Raw genomic sequence first — 26,478 nt, 5'->3', positions numbered from 1 at the left:
ATATGACCCGAGAGAACGCATCAGAGACACTATCGGGCACCAGCTCCAAGCCCATAAACCACCGGCTCGTAATTTGCAAGAATGTCGTGATCAATGAATAAACAACCAGTGATACGTACTTCCGGAAACCTGGCAAGGACTAGACGAATCCCTGCCACATAGAGGTAGTGCTGAATAGAACTGGACTAACACGGTTTCAAGCAGGTGCTCACGAGGTTTTGGCACTTGGGTATATGTATTTACCAATATCAATGTTTCATTGCTTGATACGGCATTTACCTGCATCCCATTTCTAACATCATACTTTCAGGATTCAATACACACTGCAGCATGTTTGAATAGTCTTGTTGAAAATAGGCTAGCACCCAGCTTAAGCAATCATTTTAACACATCAAGCATCAGTTAACCTCATAAAACAAACATCCTTGTAATTGATGCCTCATGGTGCATTTAAATGAATTAGAACTCAAGACAAAACAATCTTATTGTCAAGCAGTTGTGTGAGGCTACCTACACTAAGCAACACAATTAAAACAATACTTCTCCGAAACCTCGTAATTATTTCGCACTGCGACACACAAATTTCAAATATGGTTCAAAGGTGCAAGCAACCGTCCTATGTCAATATGCAAAAGAGTGACTCCATGTGACGTCACACACGGACTCGTTGACGCTTCAGACAACAAGATGTCGACACATATGAAAAGAAGGCCAGAGCCCATAAGTTCGTGTGAGGTGTAAGCCGTAGGCTCCATAGGTAGGTCGCCACTTGCCACCGCCCTGTTCCAGCTAGGGCTGTCGATAAAATATCGACATATCGGCTTCACTCCCAAAGATATCGATATGTATAGGCGATATATTTCCATGCCATACATCGATACAGAAACTAACATGTCGCCTGTTGTTATTTTTAATTTATGTAATATTTTTCTCATATTTCTCTAAATATTTGAAATTGTTCTTTCGAAACTGTGGTGGGACGTAATTTTACTTTCACCGTGTGAGGCTTACTGCATGTTCAGCTTTCAACACATCTAGTCTTTCTCTTTGGCTGTCTGAAGCCAGTATATGTGGAACAAATAAGAAGGCCGATTTCACAGGCCGTGGCGGTGTGAATGGAATAATAAGGTTTGCTACGTGAAGAAAGGACACACCAATTGCGTTTAAATAATTTTAACGCAAACAGTGTGCTATTTCCTCACATCGGCATTCTTCAAAAACAGTTGCTGTAAATGATGAACAAAAATCTGATTGACAGGGTTGGTTTGCAGTGTGCGGAGACGTCTGAGGGAAAATGCTGACGCTGTCGGCGGTCGGTGCGACCAACAGAAACGGCAATGTTTGACTTCACCACGCCAAGTTCACATTATAACTATTAGGTCACTGGTGTTTGTAGTTATGGAAAAGCAGGGAACTCGGCATGAAGGGTTCCCGATATGTTACGCAACCGTACGACGGACCCATTATACCCTTCTCATTGTGCCACAGCCACGCAGTTAGCATTGTTAGCAAAGTGGTTATCACGAAGCATGAACGTGCATGGATTTCCATTCAACACTTGCCGTTAGGGGTAAGCAGGCCGCTAGCTTGTTGATTTACACAATACCTAATTAATAATATTTATTTATGGCCTTCATTGGACCACTCTAGTCAAAAATACAAAGTTGTAAAGAAGTTGTTACACAGGGATACAATTCGGCTCAACAATAACTTAGTATGAGATATAGGTAATATAATTATTAGAGTCTAATCTTATATGAAAGGTGTTTTGCTCTTCTGTCTGCCAAATATTTCTTCATTCTTTCAGATATTTTCTTCCTTTCTTCATCTGAGAACACTCTTCCTGTACTCAATTTATTGATTTTCATTTGAAGTCTGGTTTGCTGGTCTTGCTGTGTTCTGGTTTCCCTTGTCTTGTTTTTTAGGTCATCTACTGCAATTTGTAGTTCTTTTGTATCTTCCTTAATTTATGTGATCCATTTAATGTCGCTCTTGCTATTCCACAATTTTTGCATTATTTTTTACTAATTCTGTTTTCTGGAGTTCTCATCAGATGTCCAAACAACGAGATGTGTTTCTTCCTGATCGTGGTCATAACTGGTTCTATTTTCGCATATACTGTTTCATTTGATGCTATTCTCCAATGTCCATTGATTTTATACTGTTTATTTATACATTTCCTAATTATTTTTCTTTCTATTTTTAGTGTTCTGTCAATTTCTGCTGTATTAGTTGTTCTGGATATAGTTTCAACTGCATACATTATTTCTGGTTGTGTAACTGTTTTATAGTGTTTTAATTTTGCATCTATGGATGGGTTTTATGTAGTTTTGGTAATGTAATTTTCGTAGTTCAGTTTTTAATTCTACTCTGCGATGATGGCTTCTCATTTAGATTGAATGTTATTATTTTGCCTAAATATGTAAATTGATCAACAATTTTCTTTTCCTATTCTCCTATTGTAAATTTGTTTGCAAGTGGTGGATCAGTTAGCACAATCTCCATTTTTTCAAATGAAATTCTAAGGCCTACTTTCTCTGCTATTTCTTGTAGTGATTTCAATTGTTGCCTGGCTTCTTGAACAGTGTTGGCTAGGAGAGCAAGATCATCAGCGAATAGTCCTTGTACCACCCTCTCATTATGTATTCCAGTGCATAGTTGAACAGTAATGGTGATAGGCAATCACCTTGTCTTAAGACTGTTTTTATGAGGAATGGTTCCGAAATTTCTCCTCTAAACTTCACTGATTTGGTGTTGGGTAGACTGATTTGTATTATTTTAATTAGTTTTGGATAGAGTCCTAGATTTGTTAAAATTTTTAATACTGAAGGTTTGTGGAGACAGTCACATGCCTTCTTAAAATCTACAAATGTTATTGCCAGAGGTTTGTTCCGTTTCTTGTAGTATACCATAATCAATTTTAAACTAATTATTACTCTCTCTGCACAACTTCTCCATGGTCTGAAACCTCCCTGATAATCCCCTAACTCCGGTTCTGATTGCTCCTTGATTCTTTCATATAGGATCTTGGATAGAATTTTGTATGTGAAATCTAGGAGAGAGATTCCTGTGTAGTTGTCTAGGTTGCCCTTATCTCCCTTTTTATGTAGTGGGTGGATGATAGCTGTGGTTCAGTGTTTGGGGAATTATTCTGTTACCCAAATTTTTGTTAGAGCCATGTGTAAGGAGGTCTTGACTGTCTCACTTGCATATTTCCACATTTCAACAAAAACCTAATCTTCTCCACATGCCTTATAATTTTTATGTTCTTTAAGAATTTTTTCAACTTTTTGTAAAGTTGGAGTGTCTAGTTTGTTAGGTTTGGTTTTTATTGGGGCATTTATGTTGATTTGTAAGGATTCTTTGGATTCCTTTCAGTTCAGAAGTTTGTTAAATGCTTTTGCTGTGATTTCTGCATTTTCCTTGTTACTGTGTGTCATTCTCCCATCTTCAGCTTTCAGCATTAGTGCAGAGGCCTCATATTGCTGTAGCTGTTACCCAAAGATTTTATAGTAGTTCCTGGAGTTGGTTTTATGATAATTACCTTCTATATAGTTTATAATATCTTTATGGAATCCTCTCTTGATTCTCCTAATATTTTGTGTGATTTTTTTCTTTCTTTTTTTAAGTTGATAGCATTTTCTTCAGTTTTATGTGTTTCAAACTTTAACCATGCTTGGTATCTATCTTCATATAATTTGTCATATTCTGATGTCCACAATGCATGTTTCCTTCGTGGGTTCAAGGAAGCTATAGTCTCTGCTTCTTTTTTAAGATTAGGCACTAGTTGTTCTAGATCATCTGTTAATTTGATGGTTTGTGTTATTTGTTGGTGTTTATTATTTTTAATTAGCTGATGTGGGTCAAACCTCCTTTTTGTTTTATTAGTTTTTCCGGTCATCTTCTTTAACGGAGTGTTTTGTACATTCAGACGTGGTCTAGCTGCCACTCCCCCTTCCTCCAGTCTGGTTGTTACCATGTTTTAAGTTTATTTGACTTCCTCTTAAAGTTTGTTGATTTAGATATAAGGTTGTGTTCTCTGCAGTGTTCTTCAAGTCTTTCGCCGTTTTTGTTTGTAAATTTATGTGGACTCCATTTTCCAATTATATCTTTATATTTCCTTTCTTTTCCCAACTGAGCATTGAAATCTCACAATAAGATTTTTATATATTTTTTTAATTTACTATCTTCACAGTTTGTTCTAGAAGGTCCCAAAATTTATCTACCTCTTCCTTTGTTTTTGATAGACAATTTTTGAGGCATGAGCATTTATTATTGTATAGGTTTTATTCCTTGTTTTAAAGCTTAGAGTCGCAATTATTGGTGATACTGTTTGGAAAAACGTTACTGAATCTATAATTTTTTGAAACCCTGTGGCAACCTGGGGACATTGTTTGCCCTCGGTCCTGGTTTCCCATTATACATTCTGTGTCCTTGTGATTCGAAACGGTCCTCTGTGGTGTTTCTCATTTCTTGGATCACTGTTATTAAAATTTTTGGTTTATTTATTTCATCTGTGAGCTCCTTGAGTTTTCCGGTCTGAAGTAGTGAGTTTATGTTGTGTGTTGCTATGTAATTTATTTGCTCACGTTTAACCTCCTTTTTGTGTTTTAGTGTGCATTTTGATGGTTGCAAACGCTCCGATTCCTTGCTGTCTTCTAGTTGACTACCCACAGAATCCGATGTAGCCTTTTCCTACCTTTTTGTGCAGGACGGTGGGTTTTTTTTTCCTGAAAGACCTTTCCATTTTTTACTTTCAAAGGTTACCAACCTTAGTTGGAGCAAGCACCGATTTACAACCAGGGTTGTTGACCGCAGAGGGTGTGTTTGATCCGCGGGACCTACTTTATTTCACACAAGTTTGCCAGTAAACCGGTGAGGACTTCCATATCCACCACCTGGGACGCGCCACGTAGGAACATCACCTCTCCGCCTACTATGACAGCATCAAACCAGTTTCTGGACTGAAGACCACAACAACAAGAACATTTATACAGTGATTTATCATTACACAATACCTAATAATAAATCACTATATAAATGTTCTTGTTGTTGTAGTCTACAGTCCAGAAACTGGTTTGATGCAACTCTCCATGCTACTCTATCCTGTGCAAGCTCCCAGTACCTACTGCAACCTACATCCTTCTGAACTAGTGTATACATCTCTTGGTCTCCCTCTATGACTTTTAGCCTCCACGCTGCCCTAAAAGACTAAATTAGTGATCGCTTGATGCCTCTGAACTTGTCCTGCCAACCGATCCCTTTTTCTAGACACGTTTTGCCACAAACTTTTGTTACCCCCAATTCTATTCAGTACTTCCGCATTAGTTACGTGATCTATCTATCCAATATTCAGCATTCTTCCATAGCACCTCTTTTCGAAAGCTTCTATTCTTTTCTTGTCTAAACTATTTATCCTCCATGTTTCCCTATCCTACATGCCTACACTCCACACAAATAATTTCAGAAACTGCTTCCTGACAATTAAGTGTACTCTGTGTTAACAAATTCCTCTTCTTCAGAAACGCTGTCCTTGCCATTGCCAGTCTACATTTTATATCCTCTCTATTTCCACCATCATCAGTTAGTTTGCTCCCCAAATAGCAAAACTCAACTACTTTCCTAATCTATTTCCCTCGGCAACACCCGACTTAATGCGACTGCATTCCGTTATCCTCGTCTTGGTTTTGTTGATGTTCATCTAATACCCTCCTTTCAAGACACTGTCCATTCCGTTCAACTGCTCTTCTAGGTGCTTTGCTGTCTCTGACAGAATTAGAATGTCATCGGAAAACCTCAATGTTTTTATTTCTTCTCCTTAGATTTTAATTCCTGCTCCAAATTTTTCTTTTGTTTCCTTTACTGCTTGCTCAATATACAGATTGAATAACATCGGGGATTGCCAACAACCCTGTCCCACCCCATCCCAACCACTGCTTCCCTTTGATGCCCATCGACTTTTATAACTAACGTCTGGTTTCTATACATGTAAATAGCCTGTCGCTCCCTGTGTATGACGCCTGACATCTTCAGAATTTGGGAGAGAGTATTCAACATTGTCAAAAGCTTTCTCTATGTATACAAATGATAGAAACGAAGGTTTGCCTTTCCTTAATCTATTTTCTAAGATAGGTCCTTGGGTCAGTATTGCCTTGCGTGTTCCAACACTTCTACGGAATCCAAACTGATCTTCCCCGAGGTCCGCTTCTACCAGTTTTTCCATTCATCTGTAAAGAATTCATTTTAGTATTTTGCAGCCGTGACTTATTAAACTGATAGTTCGGTAATTTTCACATGTCGACACCGGCTTTCTTTAGGATTGGAATTAGTATATTCTTTTTTAAGTCTGAGGGTATTTCGCCTGTCTGATACATCTTGCTCACCAGATGGTAGAGTTTTGTCAGGACTGGCCCTCCCAAGGCTGTCAGTAGTTCTGATGGAATGTCGCCTACTACCGGGGCCTTGTTTCAACTTATGTCTTTCAGTGCTCTGTGAAACTCTTCACGCAGTATCGTATCTCCCATTTCGTCTTCATCTACGTCCTCTTCCATTTCAATAATATTGTAGTACATCGCACTTGTATTGACTCTCTATGTACTCCTTCCACCTTTCTGCTTTCCCTTCTTTGCTTAGAACTGGGTATCCATCTGAGCTCCATATATGCGTACAAGTGGTTGTCTTTTCTCCAAAGGTCTCTCCAATTTTTTTGTAGGCAGTATCTGTCTTACCCCTAGTGGTATATGTCTCTACATCCTTGCATTTGTCTTCTAGTCATCCCTGCTTATCCATTCTGCAATTCCTGTCGATCTCATTATGAAACGTTTGCATTCCTTTTTGCCTGTTTCATCTACTGCATTTTTGTATTTTCTCCTTTCATCAATTAAATTCAATGTACTTTCTGCTACCCAAGGATTTCTACTAACCCTCGTCTTTTTACCTACTTGATCCTCTGCTGCCTTTACTGTTTCACCTCTCAAAGCTACCCATTCTTCTTCTACTGTTTTACTTTCCCCCGTTCTTTCATTCATTCCCTAATGTTCTCTGTGAATGTCTCTACAACCTCTGGTTCTTTTAGTTTATCCAGGTCCCATCTCTTTAAATGCCCAATCATAGTAGTACATAGATACAGAGCTCTAAGACTGACACTATGCTTATAATGTGCAACAAATACTTTTATAGGCAGGTATTTCGATATTTTTCGGCCGATAAATCTTTACAGCGATTGTTTTTTTCCTATATGGCAGCGGCAGTTGATATGTTCGTGAATATCGATATATCGGATTCCCGGTATTTTTGAAATTATTGCAGTCCTAGCTCCAGCATTACTGCTAGCAAGTGGCCAGGACTCTCTTACGGATATTCTCTGAACAGATAAATTTTTAAAGTGCCCAACAATAGCGGTGGCGGGGGGGGGGGGGGGGGGGGGTGGGGGGGAAGAGGCGGAAGAGGGTCACTGACAGTATTGCCGAATTGCGGGGTTTAAGAGGCATCCTTTGCCCTTTTGTTCACATATGTGTCAACGTCGCACACCTCGATGATCCCGCCATGTCCTTAGAGAGGGTCCGAAGCGTCCGTGGTGAGTGAGCAGCGTCCAAGACTATCAGGAAAGTCGGCCTGTTGCTCACAGCATAGCGAACTGTCTTTTTCGACCACAAAATGTGTGGAAATCAACGCCTCGACGGAAGATGTGGTTTCATTGACGCCCTTTACGCCATACCCTTCGTATCGATTATGAGCGGTCATGTGTCTGAAACGTTTTAATCGGCCACCGTTAAGAAAACTGCGTGATTTCTGTTCTGGGCTTCGTGTTTCTAGGCTCGATCGCGAAGACGTCCAAAGAAGTGATGAAATGTAGGTGAGATCTAGCGAGATGGCCTTTCTGTCGTGTGACACGTCCAATTGTGGTGAAATTTGGTGCCAGTGTGATATCATCAACACAACTTTCGTGGCATGTATCCACACCTTACTGTTTGAAGAGAGCGAGGGCACCTCCTGCAGCATTACAGAGGAACGTTGTATGCTTTCAAACTTCTGTTTCGCAGCGGGAGTTAATTACGGAGTTTCCAAAAAGTTCATTTTTGCACTGTATAATTTGTACTGAATACGGGCTGTAGGACGCAAAATAAATGCAAGAAAGCACTCGACCAGTATCTGAGATACTAAGTCGTCCTGTGCTGTGAAAGAGTGACAGCTGTCTCACACGCTGAGAGAAATGGAATCATGTCGAAAGAGCGAATCAGTCAATAACGGTGAACGTAGAAACTGGGTAGCAAAGTTGTCTCGTCGCATTTTCGTCAGGCAGCAGCAGAATAAGTACGTGAGAGCGATGGAACTGTCCGATGCGAAACTTGCTGCAAAGCTCTGTGGCAGGATGGGCTGTCAGGAACGATCAAGCGACCAGCGAGCGGACGGGTCCGAAAGAAGTTGCGGGCGCAGGGAGCTGCGGCAGGTCGGGGGTTCGGCGATCACTGGAAGTGCGGGAAGAAGTTGTCGATGCCAGCACAGCGGCGGGCGTAGCGCGGTTGCTCGCGTTTGAAGTACGCAGAGGGGTCACGGTAGAGTGAAGTCTGTCATATCTGCTGTAGGTGGTTCTTCCACCCCTTTCGATTTCGAAGAAGTAAAATGTTTCTTCGAACCTGGTACGGTGATGCACAGCAAACTTGCGGCAGATATACGCGTTTTCGTATGTATGTGACACGTATCGACAAGTAACATATAAAGAAGCCGTGACAGGTGGTGTGGATACTTGAAATTTGAGCAAGCAGCAATTTACGTAAAAGGATCGATAAGTAAGGTTTAGAAGCCGTGACAGGTGGTGTGGATACTTGAAATTTGAGCAAGCAGCAATTTACGTAAAAGGATCGATAAGTAAGGTTTAGTATCGACGGTGACCACTATCAAAGTGTCTTACCAACCAGCCTAAGCAGCCAGCAGCAACAAGCAAACTGTGGAGCCATGGAAGGCGATGTACGTGTTTAAATGGTGGCCTAATGAGAATAATATTAATGGCTATAATATGACTAACTGAGATAGGCAAAAGTGCCTGACATACTTACGGAAAGAAGGGTGCGATCTGTAATTTGTCTGCTCACATATCAGATAGTTTACTGGCGATGTAGGTGAATTATGAAATAAATTTAAGCCACGCTGTGGTCGCCAACGCCAATAAAAGAAAACATGCGTTTGGCGCAGTTGTTAGATCGCTTATTGCTGCTACAACGGCAGGTTATCAAGATTTAAGTGAGTTTGAAAGTGTTCTTACAGTCGACGTACGAACGATGGTACACAGTATCTCCGAGCTAGCGATGAGCTGCTCATTTTCTCGTACGACCATTTCACGAGTGTACCGTGAATATCAAGAATCCGGTGAAACAACAAGTCTCCGACATCGCTGCGGCCGGAAAAAGATCCTGCACAAACTGGACCAACAACGAATCGTTCAACGTGACAGAAGGGCAACCCTTCCGCAGATGGCTGTAGATTTCAATGCTGGGCCATCACTAAGTGTCAGCGTGCCAACCATTCAACGTAACATCGTCGATATTGACTTTCGAAGCCGAAGGCCCACTCGTGTACCCTTGATGAGCTCACGACACAAAGCTTTACTCATCGCCTAGTCCTATCAACTCCGACATTGGACTGTCGATGATTGGAAAAAATGTTGCCTGGTAGGACGAGTCTCGTTCCAAATTGTATCGAATGGATAGACGTGTAAGAGTATGGAGACAATCTCATGAATCCATGAACGCGGCATATCAGCAGAGGAGTGCTCAAGCTGGAGGAGGCACTGTAATGGTGCTGAGCGATATGGGACCCGCGATACGCCTAGATACGACTCAGGGGTGACACGCATGTAAGCATCCTATGTGACCACCTGCATCCACTCATGTCCATTGTGCATTCCTGCGGACTTGGGAAATTCCAGCAGGACAGTGCAACCGCCCACACGTCCAGAAATGCTACATAGTGGCTCCAGGAACAATCTTCTGTGTTTAAACATTTCTTCTGGCTACCAAACTCCCCAGACGTGAACATTATTCAGCATATCTGGGATGCCTTGCAGCATGCTGTTCAGAACAGTTCTCCAACCCCTAGTACCCTAACGGATTTATGGACAGCCCTGCAGAATTCATGGTGTCAGCTCCCTCCAGCACTACTTCAGACATTAGTAGAGTTAATGTTACGTCATGTTGCGGCACTTCTTCGTGCCCCCGGGGGGCCCTATACGATATTAGTCAAGTTTACCTGTTTCTTTGACTCTTCAGTGTATTATGACGAGGGTTATTCCTGTTTTAAGAACCAGTCCCACATAACGTGGTGAAGACCTTGGTACTACTATCTGTGTGTGTGTGTGTGTGTGTGTGTGTGTGTGTGTGTGTGTGTGTGTGTGTGTGTGTGTGTGTGGTGTGTGTGTTGTGTGGTGCGTGTGGGGCCGTACATATGTGTCTGTAACGGGGTCAGAGTGGGAGAGAGAGAGAGAGAGAGAGAGAGAGAGAGAGAGAAAGAGAGAGAGAATGAGGAAAAGAGAGAGCGGCTTAGATGCCTTTGAACTATCGAAGGCCAGTATACAGTAGAAATTTTTGCAATAAATTTGCAGCCCGGAGTTCTTAGTCGGTGCTGCACATTTTAAGGTAAACTGGCAGGGGTACAAGTCATCCTCAGCGCTGCACTGTGAGGTATGCTACGGGGTATATACATCGATAGTATGTGGTCGAGCCTCATCGTTTGTAATGAACACACTTTCTCGTCGACGTCTCCTTTCTCCTTCAACCTCTTCAATTATTGCAATATTGCGACGTAATTTCAGACGTTCTATTAAATATAACAAGCTCTTTGAGCGAGGAACTACTGAAAAAAGAGAAATATTATACTAATAGCACATATGAGTGGGATACGTGCTACCCCATCAACTTGTCACTTCTAGCACAAAATTTGCAAAGAGAGACAACAGTTAGAAAGTGTAGAACACCAAATGACACGACCTACGAGAAATGGAGATGCATGTCAAATCAGTCGACAAATTGATGATTCAGAACGAAATATTACATTTTCAGACCTGATGGTTGCATGGCGATTTAACTACAATTCGAAGGGGAAACACATAAGTTTTCGCGCACTGAAGTAAGACGAAGACGTTCCTGTAGTCAACATAGTTAAAAGCTTTGAAAAGAAATGGCGGTTAAAGGCTCTCTGAAAGTGTTTGAATGGCCAGTGAGACGCTTCGTCTGCGCTTTTATGACAGAAGAAAATAATGCGTTTCTAAAGAAAACAGGGTACTTTCGATGAATTACGACTTGCACTTGAATTTTCTGGTTCTTGGAGCTACTAAATGTGTTCGTTTCTAGCGCACTGTTCAGTAGCCATTGGCTTCACTGTACTGTCATCAGCTGAATTTGGAAGTAGGACCAAAATATACTTACAGAGTTGTCTAAACTATAAATTTATGGGCTTTTACCACTGCAAGTTTATCTTAAAATGTGCAGCACCGACTACGAACTCCTGGTTTCATTTTCTTATGAAAATTGTTTCTTAAGCTTGGAATCGGAAAATAATGCATATTTGGATTAATATTTGTATTTTTTAAGGAATTAAAACTGCTGATAATATAGTAGTTCTACATTAATTTCGGATGATGATCGCATTACTTGTGATAAATTTTCCACTCTGTTTCTACCTTTACGCTATCGAGGACCAGTATGTGTTTGATTACCCAGGACTAAATTTTTAATCCTCAGCTTTGTGTATAACTGAAATTTTCTAAGTTATTATCGTTGGGTAGCAGGGGCCCGAGCGTAACATCCGCACTTTTATAGTTTTAAATAATGACAGCGTTTGAAATAAGTTTAGTCGGTTGGATGACGGTAGTTGTGGGAATGATGAGAACACATCTTTAAAAAAAACTAAATACGTTAAAAAATAACCAAACAACCGAAAATCCAGGATGGAATGGAACAATATTAAGAAGGAAAGTTGCTACTCACCTTATAGCGGAGATGCTGAGTCGCAAATAGGCACAATAATATTAAAACAATAATCACGAATTTAAAATATATCTTTCTACTCACGCTCCGTGCATTGTAGCTTGTAATTTCTAACTTTAGATCGCAATATTTACGTTTGAATGTTGATGAAGATAAGGTTAGTGAGGTACGTGAATGTACAACACAAAGAAGTAAATAAACGCGAAATTTATAGGTAAGAAAGTTGTATTCGCTTCTTGCCTGGTATATAACTTAGGCCACAATAACCTCTAACTCTTTTTTGAAATTTTAATTCCACTTTATACTTTATGTGAGGAACTTAGGGCGTAGTGGCAGTAGGTAAATCAGAATTCAAGGCAACAATGACAAAAAATGTTGGTCGTTTCGGAAAATATATTTGTTTGGAAAAGTAAACATGTACGACCCGACAGAGGTAATGGACTAACGCAGTTGTAACGGTTATGTATGACAGTGCTGCATACAAATTATCCAGTTAATAAGTATTTTAACAGAAATAAAATGGTATTTGTAATAAGGTAACTTGTACCTAGTTAATAAGTTAGCTTCATAAAATATAGGTACGAAGTTGGGCGTTCATTATGCTATTTTGGCTGTGGTAGTTAGAAGTCTCTTTTATGTTAAAATTTTCAAAAAATATTAAGTTTAAGCGCAAAAACGGTATGCAGTGTACGAAGTCGGTTAAAATATTATCCAAACGATTCCTCTTTAATCCCAGTACGATTAGTAAGTGTTGAAAAAAGGGACGCTGAATTGAGAAATATTATATATGTTTGTAAGTTCTCTTTTCCTCACAATATCTACTGTGGTATCTTTCATCGTAGAGTGTCTTTGTGTTGTTAGTACTTTCTTTTTTATTTAATTTCTTGTTTGTTTGTTTATAAGTGGAACACTAAAATATAATGCACACCTAATTTTGAATGAGAATCTACCATTTTCTGATTACACTACGTAGACCTTTAGATAACATTACCCTTCTTAAATATTTATAGGTAATTCTACAAAGGGACTTAAATAGGGTACATATATGAACACAATAACACGGAACGCTAATCACAGACTTTAACTTACCGGAAGAGCTCTGAAAAACTGCAGTACATGTGTAAAGAAGGTATCGCTTACCAGCTGACCTGCCATCTTTTTCAGGAAATAATGAAAAAACATGTGGTTCATATTTCAGTATCGTGTATCATATCTGACCTTCGGCATAGGTTGCTGGGTAGAAGATTTTTATGTGTTTTAGTGTGACAGCAGACATCTGTGTACGCTTGTTATTCGTATGTTTGCTTCTAAAACTCTTATGCCGTCGACTAGAATTCATGACACGCTCTACACATGAGATGTCGCCATTATTTAAGTAATGACAGATGTGATGTTGTGGCTTAGTTTTAACCCCAAGCCTTGAAGACGGTCTGTGACTAAAACCGGTCGATATATGAGTTTAAAATAAAAGCATGTGAAGGGCAAACATGTGCTTTATACACTATAGGCCATTAAAATTGCTACACCAAGAAGAAATGCAGATGATAAACGGGTATTCATTGGACAAATGAATTATACTAGAACTGACACGTGATTAAACTTTCACGCAATTTGGGAGCATACATCGTGAGAAATCAGTACCTTGAAACGCCTGGGCATTGAGTCAAACAGAGCTTGGATGGCGTTTACAGGTACAGCTGCCCATGCAACTTCAACACGATACCACAGTTCATCAAGATCAGTGACTGGCGTATTGTGACGAGCCACTTGCTCGGCCACCATTAACCAGACGTTTTCAAATGGTGAGAGATTTGGAGAATGTGGTGCCGAGGGAAGCAGTAGAACATATTCTGTATCCACAAAGGCCCGTACAGGACCTGCAACATGCGGTCGTGCATTATCCTGCTGAAATGTAGGGTCTATCAAAGAAACGATAGAGCCATGGGCCTTAACACATCTGAAATGTAATGTCCACTGTTCAAAGTGCCCTCAGTTCAAAGAAGAGGTGACCGAGACGTGTAAACAATGGCACCCCATACCATCACGCCGTGTGATACGCCAGTATGGCGATGACGAATGCACACTTCCAATGTGCGTTCACCGCGATGTCGCCAGACACGGATACGACCATTATGATGCTGTAAAAATAACCTGGATTCATCCGAAAGAATGACGCTTTGTCATTCGTGCACCAAGGTTCGTCGTTGACAACACCATCGCAGGCGCTACCGTCTGTGATGCAGCGTCAAGGGTAACCGCAGCCATGGTACCCGAGCTGATAGTCCATGCTGCTGCAAACGTCGTCGAATTGTTCGTGCAGATGGTTGTTGTTTTGCAAACGTCGCCATCTGTTGACTCAGGGATCGAGACGTGGCTGCACGATGCGCTACAGCCATGCTGAAAAGATGCCTTTCATCTCGACTTCTAGTGATACGAGGTCATTGGGATCCAGCACGGCGTTCCGTATTAAAATCCTGGACCCACCGATTCCATATTCTGCTAACAGTCATTGCATCTCGACCAACCCGAGTAGCTTCGTAGCGATACGATAAACTGCAATCGCGATATGCTTTATGAAATTCGGAAACGTGATGGTACGCATTTCCCCTCCTTACACGAGGCATCACTACGTTTCACCAGGCATCGCCGGCCAACGGCTGTTTGTGTATGAGAAATCGTTTTGAATCTTTCCTCATATCAGCACGTTGGAGGTGTCGCCACCGGCGCCAACCTTGTGTGAATGCTCTGAAAAGCTAATCATCCGCATATCACAGCATCTTCTCCCTATCGGTTAATTTTCTCGTCAGTAGCATGTCATCTTCGTGGTCTAGCAATTGTAATGGCCAGTAGTGTACATTGCTTGACGGCTGTTGATAGTCACCTTCCAAAAATATTTTTAATTAATAGCTCAGTAATCCTGAAAGCAAACAAATATTTATTGCGGCTTGTTCCACTACAGCTTATCCAGTCGAGAAACATCGTTCGTTTTCCGACAGTGCTTGTGTTTGTTGTGACTGCAGAAAAGATGTCTCCATAAAGTGAATGAACATTCTTGTTGGAGGAAGTAGATTAAACCACGCCACTGAAAATCTCCCCGCTTTACGAAAAAAGGCACACTGAAGAGAGGCGCTATTCCATGTAAGAACAAGCTAGAAATCGCTTTTAGTAGATTGGCAAGCGGTGATAGCCTGTATCTTTTCAGTATTCATTCAGAGTTCCGTACTAGGCAGTACCTATCTCGTGGCATACCTAAAAAAAAAAGAGGCACGACTTCGTTAAACTAAAATAACTTGAATTTATAGACTTCTTCAACTCCCTTACCACTTCTCAAGGATTTATTCACGGTGCTTAATTTATTTCCGTATGTTCCCTTAATGTTCTTAATTTTCGTGTCAAATGTTCCTCAGAGGGAACGTTCAGTCCAATTTCATTTGGTTCTACAATTCACCTGTTACAAGTATTTTAGCACTCATTCTGCTTCATGTATTTGTCTTTGTTCGTGCCCCAGATTCCCGTCAATTATCCAGGAATATCAACCAGTCCTTGACTGACCAATTGAGCACATTTTCCAGCTGGTTTTGATGTGGCACACGGGGCGACAACAGATCTGTGAATTAGCGACCAGGTCACGTGACCGCCACACATTTTAAATCCAGTCACCGCTAGTTTTTAATACCTGCTACACGAGTCAGTAGCAGCGATTACGTTGTCCCATGCAGCGATTACTCGCTGTTATTAAAGCGGCAACGACAAAAATCGCCCCGTGTGACACGACTTTTAGCTTCTAGTGCTTTCTGCCGTCTCCTGCGTTTTTTCAGCTGACATGGCATTGTCGTGTAGCTACGACAATCCTAGTTAGCACGGAACGCACGCCGCATTAGTGACGCAAACGTGCTCGCGTGAACATGTAACGGAAGAGCTCTGAGCCAGAAATACGAGAAGGTGAATTGTAATGGGTTTATTAGCACGCTGAGAGAAATACTTTGTTGGAATGGGTGTGTCGAATCGATCATGGTCTTTTTGGATTGAATGGATTTGAAAGTTTGCCAGTATCATCAAATGAATATTTGTGATACGGTTAGGCATCTTTTCCATTTTTTGAAAACCAGTGAATTACTTTAAAGGACGTAATCTTTTATTTTAGAAGTACCTTCCCATCTCTTATGGATAATTTTAAAGTACGTAATTACTGTTCCACTATTGTACAGTTAGGCTACAGTTTAGTTTTCTACACGACCATGGCTAAATGACCCTATGGTCCGATCACCGACAGTTAGGATCACGGTGGGATCTCTTACAGTGTGGGAGCTTGAACAATGTGTGTGGAGGGTCTAATTCCGGCTGGAGGTGGTCCTCTGATATTTTGGCGGTGTCTTCCGTAGCATCCTCCCCCCATGAACCATGGACCTTGCCGTTGGTGGGGAGGCTTGCGTGCCTCAGCGATACAGATGGCCGTACCATAGGTGCAACCACAATGGAGGGGTATCTGTTGAGAGGCCAGACAAACGTGTGGTTCCTGAAGAGGGGCAGCAGCCTTTTCAGTAGTTGCAGGGGCAACAGTCTGGATGATTGACTGATCTGGCCTTGAAACATTAACCAAAACGGCCTTGCTGTGCTGGTACTGCGAACGGCTGAAAGCAAGGGGAAACTACAGCCGTAATTTTTCCCGAGGACATGCAGCTTTACTGTATGATTAAATGATGATGGCATCCTCTTGGGTAAAATATTCCGGAGGTAAAATAGTCCCCCATTCGGATCTCCGGGCGGGGACTACTCAGGAGGATGTCGTTATCAGGAGAAAGAAAACTGGCATTCTACGGATCGGAGCGTGGAACGTCAGATCCCTTAATCGGGCAGGTAGATTAGAAAATTTAAAAAGGGAAATGGATAGGTTAACGTTAGATATAGTGGGAATTAGTGAAATTCGGTGGCAGGAGGAACAAGACTTCTGGTCAGGTGACTACAGGGTTATAAGTACAAAATCAAATAGGGGTAGTGCAGGAGTAGGTTTAATAATGAATAGGAAAATAGGAATGCTGGTAAGCTACTACAAAAGCATAGTGAACGCATTATTGTGGCCAAGATAGATACGAAGCCCACACCTACTACAGTAGTACAAGTTTATATGCCAACTAGCTCTGCAGATGATGAAGAAATTGAAGAAATGTACGATGAAATAAGAGAAATTATTCAGATAGTGAAGGGAGACGAAAATTTAATAGTAATGGGTGACTGGAATTCGAGTGTAGGAAAAGGGAGAGAAGGAAACATAGTAGGTGAATATGGATTGGGGCTAAGAAATGAAAGAGGAAGCCGCCTAGTAGAATTTTGCACAGAGCACAACTTAATCATAGCTAACACTTGGTTCAAGAATCATGAAAGAAGGTTGTATACGTGGAAGAACCCTGGAGATACTAAAAGGTATCAGATAGATTATATAATGGTAAGACAGAGATTTAGGAACCAGGTTTTAAATTGTAAGACATTTCCAGGGGCAGATGTGTACTCTGACCACAATCTATTGGTTATGACCTGTAGATTAAAACTGAAGAAACTGCAAAAATGTGGGAAATTAAGGAGATGGGACCTGGATAAACTGAAAGAACCAGAGGTTGTACAGAGTTTCAGGGAGAGTATAAGGGAACAAATGACAGGAATAGGGGAAAGAAATACAGTAGAAGAAGAATGGGTAGCTCTGAGGGATGAAGTAGTGAAGGCAGCAGAGGATAAAGTAGGTACAAAGACGAGGGCTGCTAGAAATCCTTGGGTAACAGAAGAAATATTGAATTTAATTGATGAAAGGCGAAAATATAAAAATGTAGTAAATGAAACAGGCAAAAAGGAATACAAACGTCTCAAAAATGAGATCGACAGGAAGTGCAAAATGGCTAAACAGGGATGGCTAGAGGACAAATGTAAGGATGTAGAAGCTTATCTCACTAGGGGTAAGATAGATACTGCCTACAGGAAAATTAAAGAGACCTTTGGAGAGAAGAGAACCATGTGTATGAATATCAAGAGCTCAGATGGCAGCCCAGTTTCAAGCAAGGAAGGGAAGGCAGAAAGGTGGAAGGAGTATATAGAAGGTTTATACAAGGGCGATGTACTTGGGGACAGTATTATGGAAGTGGAAGAGGATGTAGATGAAGACGAAATGGGAGATACGATACTGCGTGAAGAGTTTGACAGAGCACTGAAAGACCTGAGTCGAAACAAGGCCCCAGGAGTAGACAACATTCCATTAGAACTACTGACGGCCTTGGGAGAACCAGTCCTGACAAAACTCTACCAGCTGGTGAGCAAGATGTATGAGACAGGCGAAATACCCTCAGACTTCAAGAAGAATATAATAATTCCAATCCCAAAGAAAGCAGGTGCTGACAGATGTGAAAATTACCGAACTATCAGTTTAATAAGCCACGGCTGCAAAATACTAACGCGAATTCTTTACAGACGAATGGAAAAACTGGTAGATGCAGACCTCGGGGAGGATCAGTTTGGATTCCGTCGAAATGTTGGAACACGTGAAGCAATACTGACCTTACGACTTATCTTAGAAGAAAGATTAAGAAAAGGCAAACGTACATTTCTAGCATTTGTAGACTTAGAGAAAGCTTTTGACAATGTTGACTGGAATACTCTTTTTCAAATTCTAAAGGTGACAGGGGTAAAATACAGGGAGCGAAAGGCTATTTATAATTTGTACAGAAACCAGATGGCAGTAATAAGAGTCGAGGGGCATGAAAGGGAAGCAGTGGTTGGGAAAGGAGTGAGACAGGGTTGTAGCCTCTCCCCGATGTTATTCAATCTGTATATTGAGCAAGCAGTAAAGGAAACAAAAGAAAAATTTGGAGTAGGAATCAAAATTCATGGAGACGAAGTAAAAACTTTGAGGTTCGCCGATGACATTGTAATTCTGTCAGAGACGGCAAAGGACTTGGAAGAGCAGTTGAACGGAATGGACAGTGTCTTGAAAGGAGGATATAAGATGAACATTAACAAAAGCAAAACGAGGATAATGGAATGTAGTCAAATTAAATCGGGTGATGCTGAGGGAATTAGATTAGGAAATGAGACACTTAAAGTAGTAAAGGAGTTTTGCTATTTAGGAAGTAAAATAACTGATGATGGTCGAAGTAGAGAGGATATAAAATGTAGACTGGCAATGGCAAGGAAAGCGTTTCTGAAGAAGAGAAATTTGTTAACATCGAATATAGATTTATGTATCAGGAAGTCGTTTCTGAAAGTATTTGTTTGGAGTGTAGCCATGTATGGAAGTGAAACATGGACGATAAATAGTTTGGACAAGAAGAGAATAGAAGCTTTCGAAATGTGGTGCTACAGAAGAATACTGAAGATAAGGTGGATAGATCACGTAACTAATGAGGAGGTATTGAATAGGATTGGGGAGAAGAGAAGTTTGTGGCACAACTTGACTAGAAGAAGGGATCGGTTGGTAGGACATGTTTTGAAGCATCAAGGGATCACAAATTTAGCATTGGAGGGCAGCGTGGAGGGTAAAAATCGTAGAGGGAGACCGAGAGATGAGTACACTAAGCAGATTCAGAAGGATGTAGGTTGCAGTAGGTACTGGGAGATGAAGCAGCTTGCACAGGATAGAGTAGCATGGAGAGCTGCATCAAACCAGTCTCAGGACTGAAGACAACAACAACAACAACAACAACAACAACATTCCGTAGCATGACTTGGGCACACTCGTTCATGTTATCGTGAATATGAGCCAGAGTATTTAATTCAGCACTATCTGGAACCAAGACTGGCAATTCTTCTACACACTCCCCGTCTTCCAAGTGCTGCATGCCTATGTTCTTTTTTTGTCAAACATTAAAGCACGGTAACGCTCCTCGACTTCTCTGACACCCGATCTTAACCCCATGAAAAACATTTGGGATTGCTTGCAAGAGCAGGTGAAACGTGCTAACCAATATCACAAAATTTGGTGGCTTTGTGGGGTTTAATGAGCACTGAGTGACTTTGCAGATGAAAACGGAACTCGTGAAGAGACTTACGAAGTCCCCTCCTCGTCGAATTGAAGTGTCTATTGTCAGGGATGGACGCTACATTACACAGTATCGGCGTGGTGTTTTGTGGGATTTAATATTTTTTGCAGAGTGTGATTGGACACGTGTGTCAAGGCATTATGACTGGCTCCTGTTGCTCCACATATGGAGTACAGTGTAGCAGTGATTCTGCATGGCATTCTGCAGGATCCCGGAGGTAGAAGTCAACCCACAGGTCATGCAATTCCCATAAAATAATGGGCTCAAGCTTTGTGACGTGCGGAGCTGGTTCTTGACAGTGTCTCACGTTATCGGGTTCACATCAGGCGCAGATTGTCATCAGGTCATTAATGATCATGATACTGGCTTTGTGACACGTATCGTTACCATCTGGGTGATACAATCGTCATGGAGGAATACATGAAGCATAGACAGACGAAGGAAGGCAACAATAAAGTTCATTTAATTCACGGGTGTCATGGCGCTTCAGTTACTACGAGAGGTCCAGTGGAAGCCCAGCTGAAAGTTCACAATACCTTAATACTGCCGGTAATGGCCTCCGTCCCTCGAACAATGCAACCTTTGACTCTATGGCTGTGCATTCGGCCATCACCATCGAACTGATGTAGCAGGAATAACGTATCAAACTTTTTTTCCACCAGTACGGTTGAAAAAATGCAGAACTTGCTGTGGGACATCGTGGAACATTCACGCTTCAATCCCTGTAGTTTCATGGCGTTCCAATAGGTGACATCACTATACACGGCCTTCAAAATGGAGGGTCTGTAACGGACGTGAGTTCCAAGCAGATAACTGTAATCTAGGTTCTTTTGGCGGAAAACGGGAGCATTCCAGATATTCATAGGTGTTTACAGAATGTGTACAGAGTCCTGAAAATAAATGAAAGATCAGTGAGTCATTGGATGAGGCGTCTGTCATCATCGCATCAAGGTCACTCAGACATGTCCTATCTCCCGCATGCTCACCAGCAGCACACAGCTGTTATTCTTCCAATGTTGGAACGTGCGCCCACCCTCAACCGGGATGATCGATGGCTCATAACGAAACACCTCACTGATCAACTGGACTCCCAGTTGGTGCCACTGAGACATTCTTCCACAAGTTGGCGAACTTAAAGCTGTTTGCCCACTGAAATTCTCGCTCCCAACAGAAGACCATAAAGAGCGTCCTCTATGTGTTTGGCTCAATAAAGGATGCACTCCATGGCAAGTACTATAAGGATGATGGGGAGGCTATTGATGCAGCAAGACCATTGAGTGGTACCATACAGGCATGCAGGACCTCACAGTAAGCTTGCGTAAGGTCATCACATTGAACGGAGGTTACTGAACGGAGGTTATGTTTTCATGGCTGACGAAGTGGGGAATAATATGGTTTATTGGAATCCTGAATAAAACTAAACTGCTTTCATAAAAGAAAGTGTTGCGTTACTTTTTTAATGGCTCTAATAACAAAAAAATCTAAATCATCTGACAAGAGAACATGTTTCCATTGATGGACTTTCCAGTATCGACCATCCAGTAGCTACTGCAGTTGTAATTGAAGATGTCGTTGGGCCAACATGAGAACGCTTAGGCGGTCATCATGAAGGCATATGTTAAAAGACTTGCACTGAACAGTGTGGTCTGCAGTATTTTGGCCTGCCTAATATTGTACTATGTCATCACGGCTGCACGGATCGGTGACTACACACTATGTTCTGTGATAAGCCATGAACTCCCATTATGTGGTCATCTACTCGTGATTTAACCTTCCCTTAACCATATTCTATAGCTGCTCATGGCAGTGGCACATCAAGTGTCAGCCAGCTTCATCAGAACAATCTGCACTTTTTCAAAGTCTACATACTCTGCAAACCACGTTGAAATGCCTGGGAGAGGGTTCATCGAAGCACCTTCACAATTCTCATTATTCCAGTCTCGTATAGCACGCACAAAGAATGAACACCTATATCTTTCCGTACGAGCTCTCGTTTCTCTTATTTCATCGTAGTGGTTATTTCGCCCTATGTAGGTCGGTGTCAACAAAATATTTTCGCATTCAGAGGAGAAAGTTGGTTGATGCTTGATAGGTTCCCGGGAATTACGCCGGATAATATAGAAACCGCAGAATATTTCAGCGAGATAACTGCCCGCCATCTTCAGGTGAAGATAGCGGGCTGTTGTCTCGCTGAAATATTGTGTGGTTTCTACAATATTATCCGTCGTAATTCCCGGGAACCTATCAAGCAGATGCAGCGCCGGGAAAGCCTCAAACAATACATCGGGAAAGTTGTTGATTGGAATTTCGTGAGAAGATTCTGTCGCTACGAAAAACGCCTTTCTTTTAATGATTTCCAGCCCAAATCCTGTTTAATTTCTGTGACAATCTCTCCCATATTTCGCGATAACACAAAATGTGGTACCTTTCTTTGAAATTTCTTGATGTACTTCGCCAGTTCTACCTGGTAAGGATCCCACACCGCGTAGCAACATTCTAAAAGAGGACGGACAAGCGTAGTGTAGGCAGTCTCCTTAGGTCTGTTACATTTTCTAAGTGTCGTGCTAATAAAACGCAGCCTTCGGTTAGCCTTCCCTACAACATTTTCTGTGTGTTATTTCCAATTTAAGTTTTTCGTAATTGTAACACCTAGGTATTCAGCTGAATTTACGTCTTTTAGATTAGACTGATTTATCGTGTAACCGAAGTTTAACGAGTTCCTTTTCGCACTCATGTGGATGACCTCACACGTTTCGTTATTTAGGGTCAACTGCCACTTTTCGCACCATTCACATATTTTTTTCTAAATCGTTTTGCAGTTTGTTTTTATCTTCTGATGACTTTATTGATCGATGAACGACAGCGTTATAGGCAAACAACCGGACGGCTACTCAGATCGTCTCCCAAATCGTTTATATTGATAAGGAACAGCAAAGGGCCTATAACGCTACCTTGGGGAACGCCAGAAATCACTTCTGTTTTACTCGATGACTTTCCGTCAGTTACTCCGAACTGTGGCCTCTCTGACAGGAAATCGCAAATCCAGTCACATAACTGAGACGATATTCCATAAGCATGCAATTTTACTACAGGTACAGTGTCAAAAGCCTTCCGGAAATTGAGGAATACGGAATCGATCTGAAATCGCTTGTCATTATCACTCAGCACTTCATGTGACTAAAGAGGTAGTTATGTTTCACAGGTACGATGTTTTCTAAACCCATGTTGACTGTGTGTCAATAGACCGTTTCCTTCGAGGTACTTAATAATGTTCGAACACAATATATGTTCTAAAATCCTGCTGCATATCGACGTTAACTATATGGACCTGTAATGTAGTGGATTACTCCTACTACCTTTCTTGAATGTTGGTGTGACCTAAGCAACTTTCCAGTGTTTGGGTCGCTTATGTCTGTTTATTTCTCCATCCGAGAGTCATATCGTTGCTAGAATCATCATCCTTCCTGCTGCACTAATATACTTTCCTATCTCTGTGGTGTACTTAGTACAACACCTCATATTCAGATCAAATTCCAGTTTTCGATGACTGCCACCATCATCGTCATCAGGGGCTGTCTGATTTTGCCGTGGCAACTAAGAACTCTTCAGCCAAGGGCTTCATCGCAAAAGACTCCATAGCTACAAGGGTCGTAATTTCCTTTTTTTGGTCAGTGTATGGTTTCCCCACCTATCACACAAAACTGTGTCGCGTTCGGCGTAGCCCCCGAGGTGTAAAGAGAGAAAACTGCTACTCACGGCGACTGCGGGGGCGCGGCGGAGGCGGTGGCGCTGGCGGCGGCGACGGCGGCGGCGGCCACGGCGGCGCAGGCGGGCAGCAGGAGCAGGGGCAGCGGCGGCCGCGCACCCTCCGCCACGCACCTCATGTCACCGGGCCGGCGCGCCCTCCCCCATCGCGGCCGCCTCACCGCCGACGCCGCAGCTGCTGCTGCTCGACTCGGGCTCGTCTGCAAAGTGACACGGGCGGCTGGCTGTATGCAACACGTTACACTGGCAGCTGCGGCTGTGGGCGGTTGCATGTGGTAGGGGATGGGAAGGTGAAAATATCTCTTCCTGTGGCAGACGATACCTACATCTACGAGATGTACTCCGAAGCTGACATCCTATGACTAATGATAAACTAATTGTAAAGCACTCCGTGGTCAGGCTACAAGTGGTCCATCAGGATCATCCGACCGCCGTGTCATCCTCAGCTGAGAATGTGGATAGGACAGCTCTCCCAGTCGTTATGATGGTTTTTTTGACTGGAACCGCTACTATTCAGTCTAGTATCTCCTCAATTGGCATCACGATTTTGAGTGCACCCCGAAAAACTGCAACAGATCATGGCGGCCTGGATGGTAACCCATGCAGCTCAGCACAGCATGGGATGCTACGCTGGGAATTTGAACTGAACACTGAGGTTGTGCCATCAGAATATTGCCATATATGGCACAGGACTAGGCACCAGTGATGTCACTGTTGGTGGTGCAGCTATATAAGCACGGCAGCACCATTTAGATAAGAGTCACTCATTTGACAATGGCAGATGAGGCCTCTGCTGGATGCTCGTGGTAAGTGAACTACTTGACATGGCTTGAAAACCAAAAATATCGTATTGTTCTTTTTTTATTTATGACCCCTGGGGACAGTCTGAGTAACCCCTATCCCTATCCCTTCTCCCCTCTGGGCCAGCCGCGGTGGTCTAGCGGTTCGATGTGCTCAGTCCGGAACCGCGCGACTGCTACGGTCGCAGGTTCGAATCCTCCCTCGGGCATGGATCTGTGTGATGTCCTTAGGTTAGTTAGGTTTAAGCAGTTCTAAGTTCTAGGGGACTGATGACCACAGATGTAGAGTCCCATAGTGTTCAGAGCCATTTGAACCATCTCCCCTCTGGGAATCTGAAACCTTCCCCATTCCCCCTCATCCATACCAACACACTTTTCATATTAACTTATTTGACTAATTAATTATGTTGATCAATTAATTACCCCTTTATTTTCTGGGAAGTACATCAGGCTTTCCCTCGTCCCTCCACATCACCCCCATCTGGAAACTGATAGGAAATATATTCAGTCTGTGCTGGAGAGGAAGGGTTTGAGAATATGAAATTGAGATCAATGTCAGCTACATAGCAGAGGGTATACTGTTTATTTCTTTCTTTGGTAGGAAAAGCTCACGTCCAGTAACTGTCCTAATTATATATTTACGCTGCTGCAGATACCAGGTGTTTTCTTTTTGGAAAATTTCCATGTGTGTGCTCACCTTGACATGCAGGGACTGACTAAACTAGTGCAGAATACCACCACCAGAGGATGTCTACACCTCCCCTCCTCCCTTCCTCCCCGTCAACACACGGAAATTGTTGGGGAAAGAACTCCGCTTAGGAGAGAAAGGCCCTCATGACACGATATTCAAATCTATGCGAATAATAATAATAATAATATATTGATTTGTACGAGACAGGACTCCCCAACGTGGGTAGAACTCAGATCTGTCTCCACTTGCTACGATGTAATGACTGTAACAATGGAATGAAGTGTAGTATATTAACCTCTGTTTTCTATCGTCCACATGTGAGTGTGTCATCTGTGCACTGGGCGAGTGCATCCTCACACTGAGGAAGTCGACTCCCTACTTATTACCTAGTTCTACATGCTGCTGCTAGGTTGCAATAACATTCTAGTTGGCTCCCACCCCTCAATTTCTCAGTCTGTGTTGAGCTATTTGACAGGAAGTACTCACTGTGGAGTGTTCGTGTGATGATGAAAAAATGAGAGATGTGGTGGTATAGTATGCATTTTGGTGGATATTTTAGGTCAGTTGAAGACCAAGTCTTAGTATGTAGTGCCCTCCTGGGAAAGAACTGTTGTAATGTACCGTCATAAATTGAGATGTGTGTGCTAGACAGAAAGGGCTGTAATAGATGTATTGCCTGTAGCATACAGTTGAGGACTGCATCCGTAACCTCCCACAGGAGAAACGAAGAGATGTGATAACCAATGAGTGTGCGGTGAATACTTTTAGCAAATAATGGCGATGCAGCTGGATGGGATGAAGATGCATTTTGCAACGTATAGTGACTACTGCGTGTGCTGTAAATGTTCATGTTTTTGACAGGGCGTGTCAATCCACAGTGCACAAGCCAACTTTGTTCTATTCCACTACCCCAGTCAGAATGAACCAGAATTTCTGACCTTGGTGTATGGGCCTTGACTGAGCTAGTTCACAATACTGCCACAGAGGGCTTGTTTCTCCCCCACCACTTACCTTGCGATTCTAATAGGAATACAGCGTTCACCTGAAAATTGGTGAGAGCCAATAGGACTGTAGGAACACTACGTCTGTTCACGTGATTATGACGTTGGGGGATATAAGATGGACATGCTATCAGTTACAGTCAGTCAGTGGAAGAACCATGAAGTGTCAACAGCTGTCAAGATCGTCCAACATGTCCGAGCAAAACAGGAGCAGCACAG

General features: G+C 42.2%; 1 protein-coding gene across 1 annotated transcript in view; it reads right to left on the bottom strand.

Annotated features, from left to right (window-relative positions):
- LOC126355272 (gamma-aminobutyric acid receptor alpha-like) overlaps positions 1-23,808 on the bottom strand; it is a 250,968-nt gene extending 227,160 nt beyond the window's left edge. Inside the window, exon 1 of the mRNA XM_050005560.1 lies at positions 23,759-23,808. The gene's annotated coding sequence lies outside the window, so the exon portion shown is untranslated. The remainder of the gene's footprint in view (positions 1-23,758) is intronic.
- Positions 23,809-26,478: the final 2,670 nt, after the last annotated feature.

The sequence above is a fragment of the Schistocerca gregaria genome, chromosome 3, assembly GCF_023897955.1.
Source record: "Schistocerca gregaria isolate iqSchGreg1 chromosome 3, iqSchGreg1.2, whole genome shotgun sequence".
Lineage (NCBI taxonomy): Eukaryota > Metazoa > Arthropoda > Insecta > Orthoptera > Acrididae > Schistocerca > Schistocerca gregaria.
This window is presented reverse-complemented; position numbering and strand designations above follow the sequence as displayed.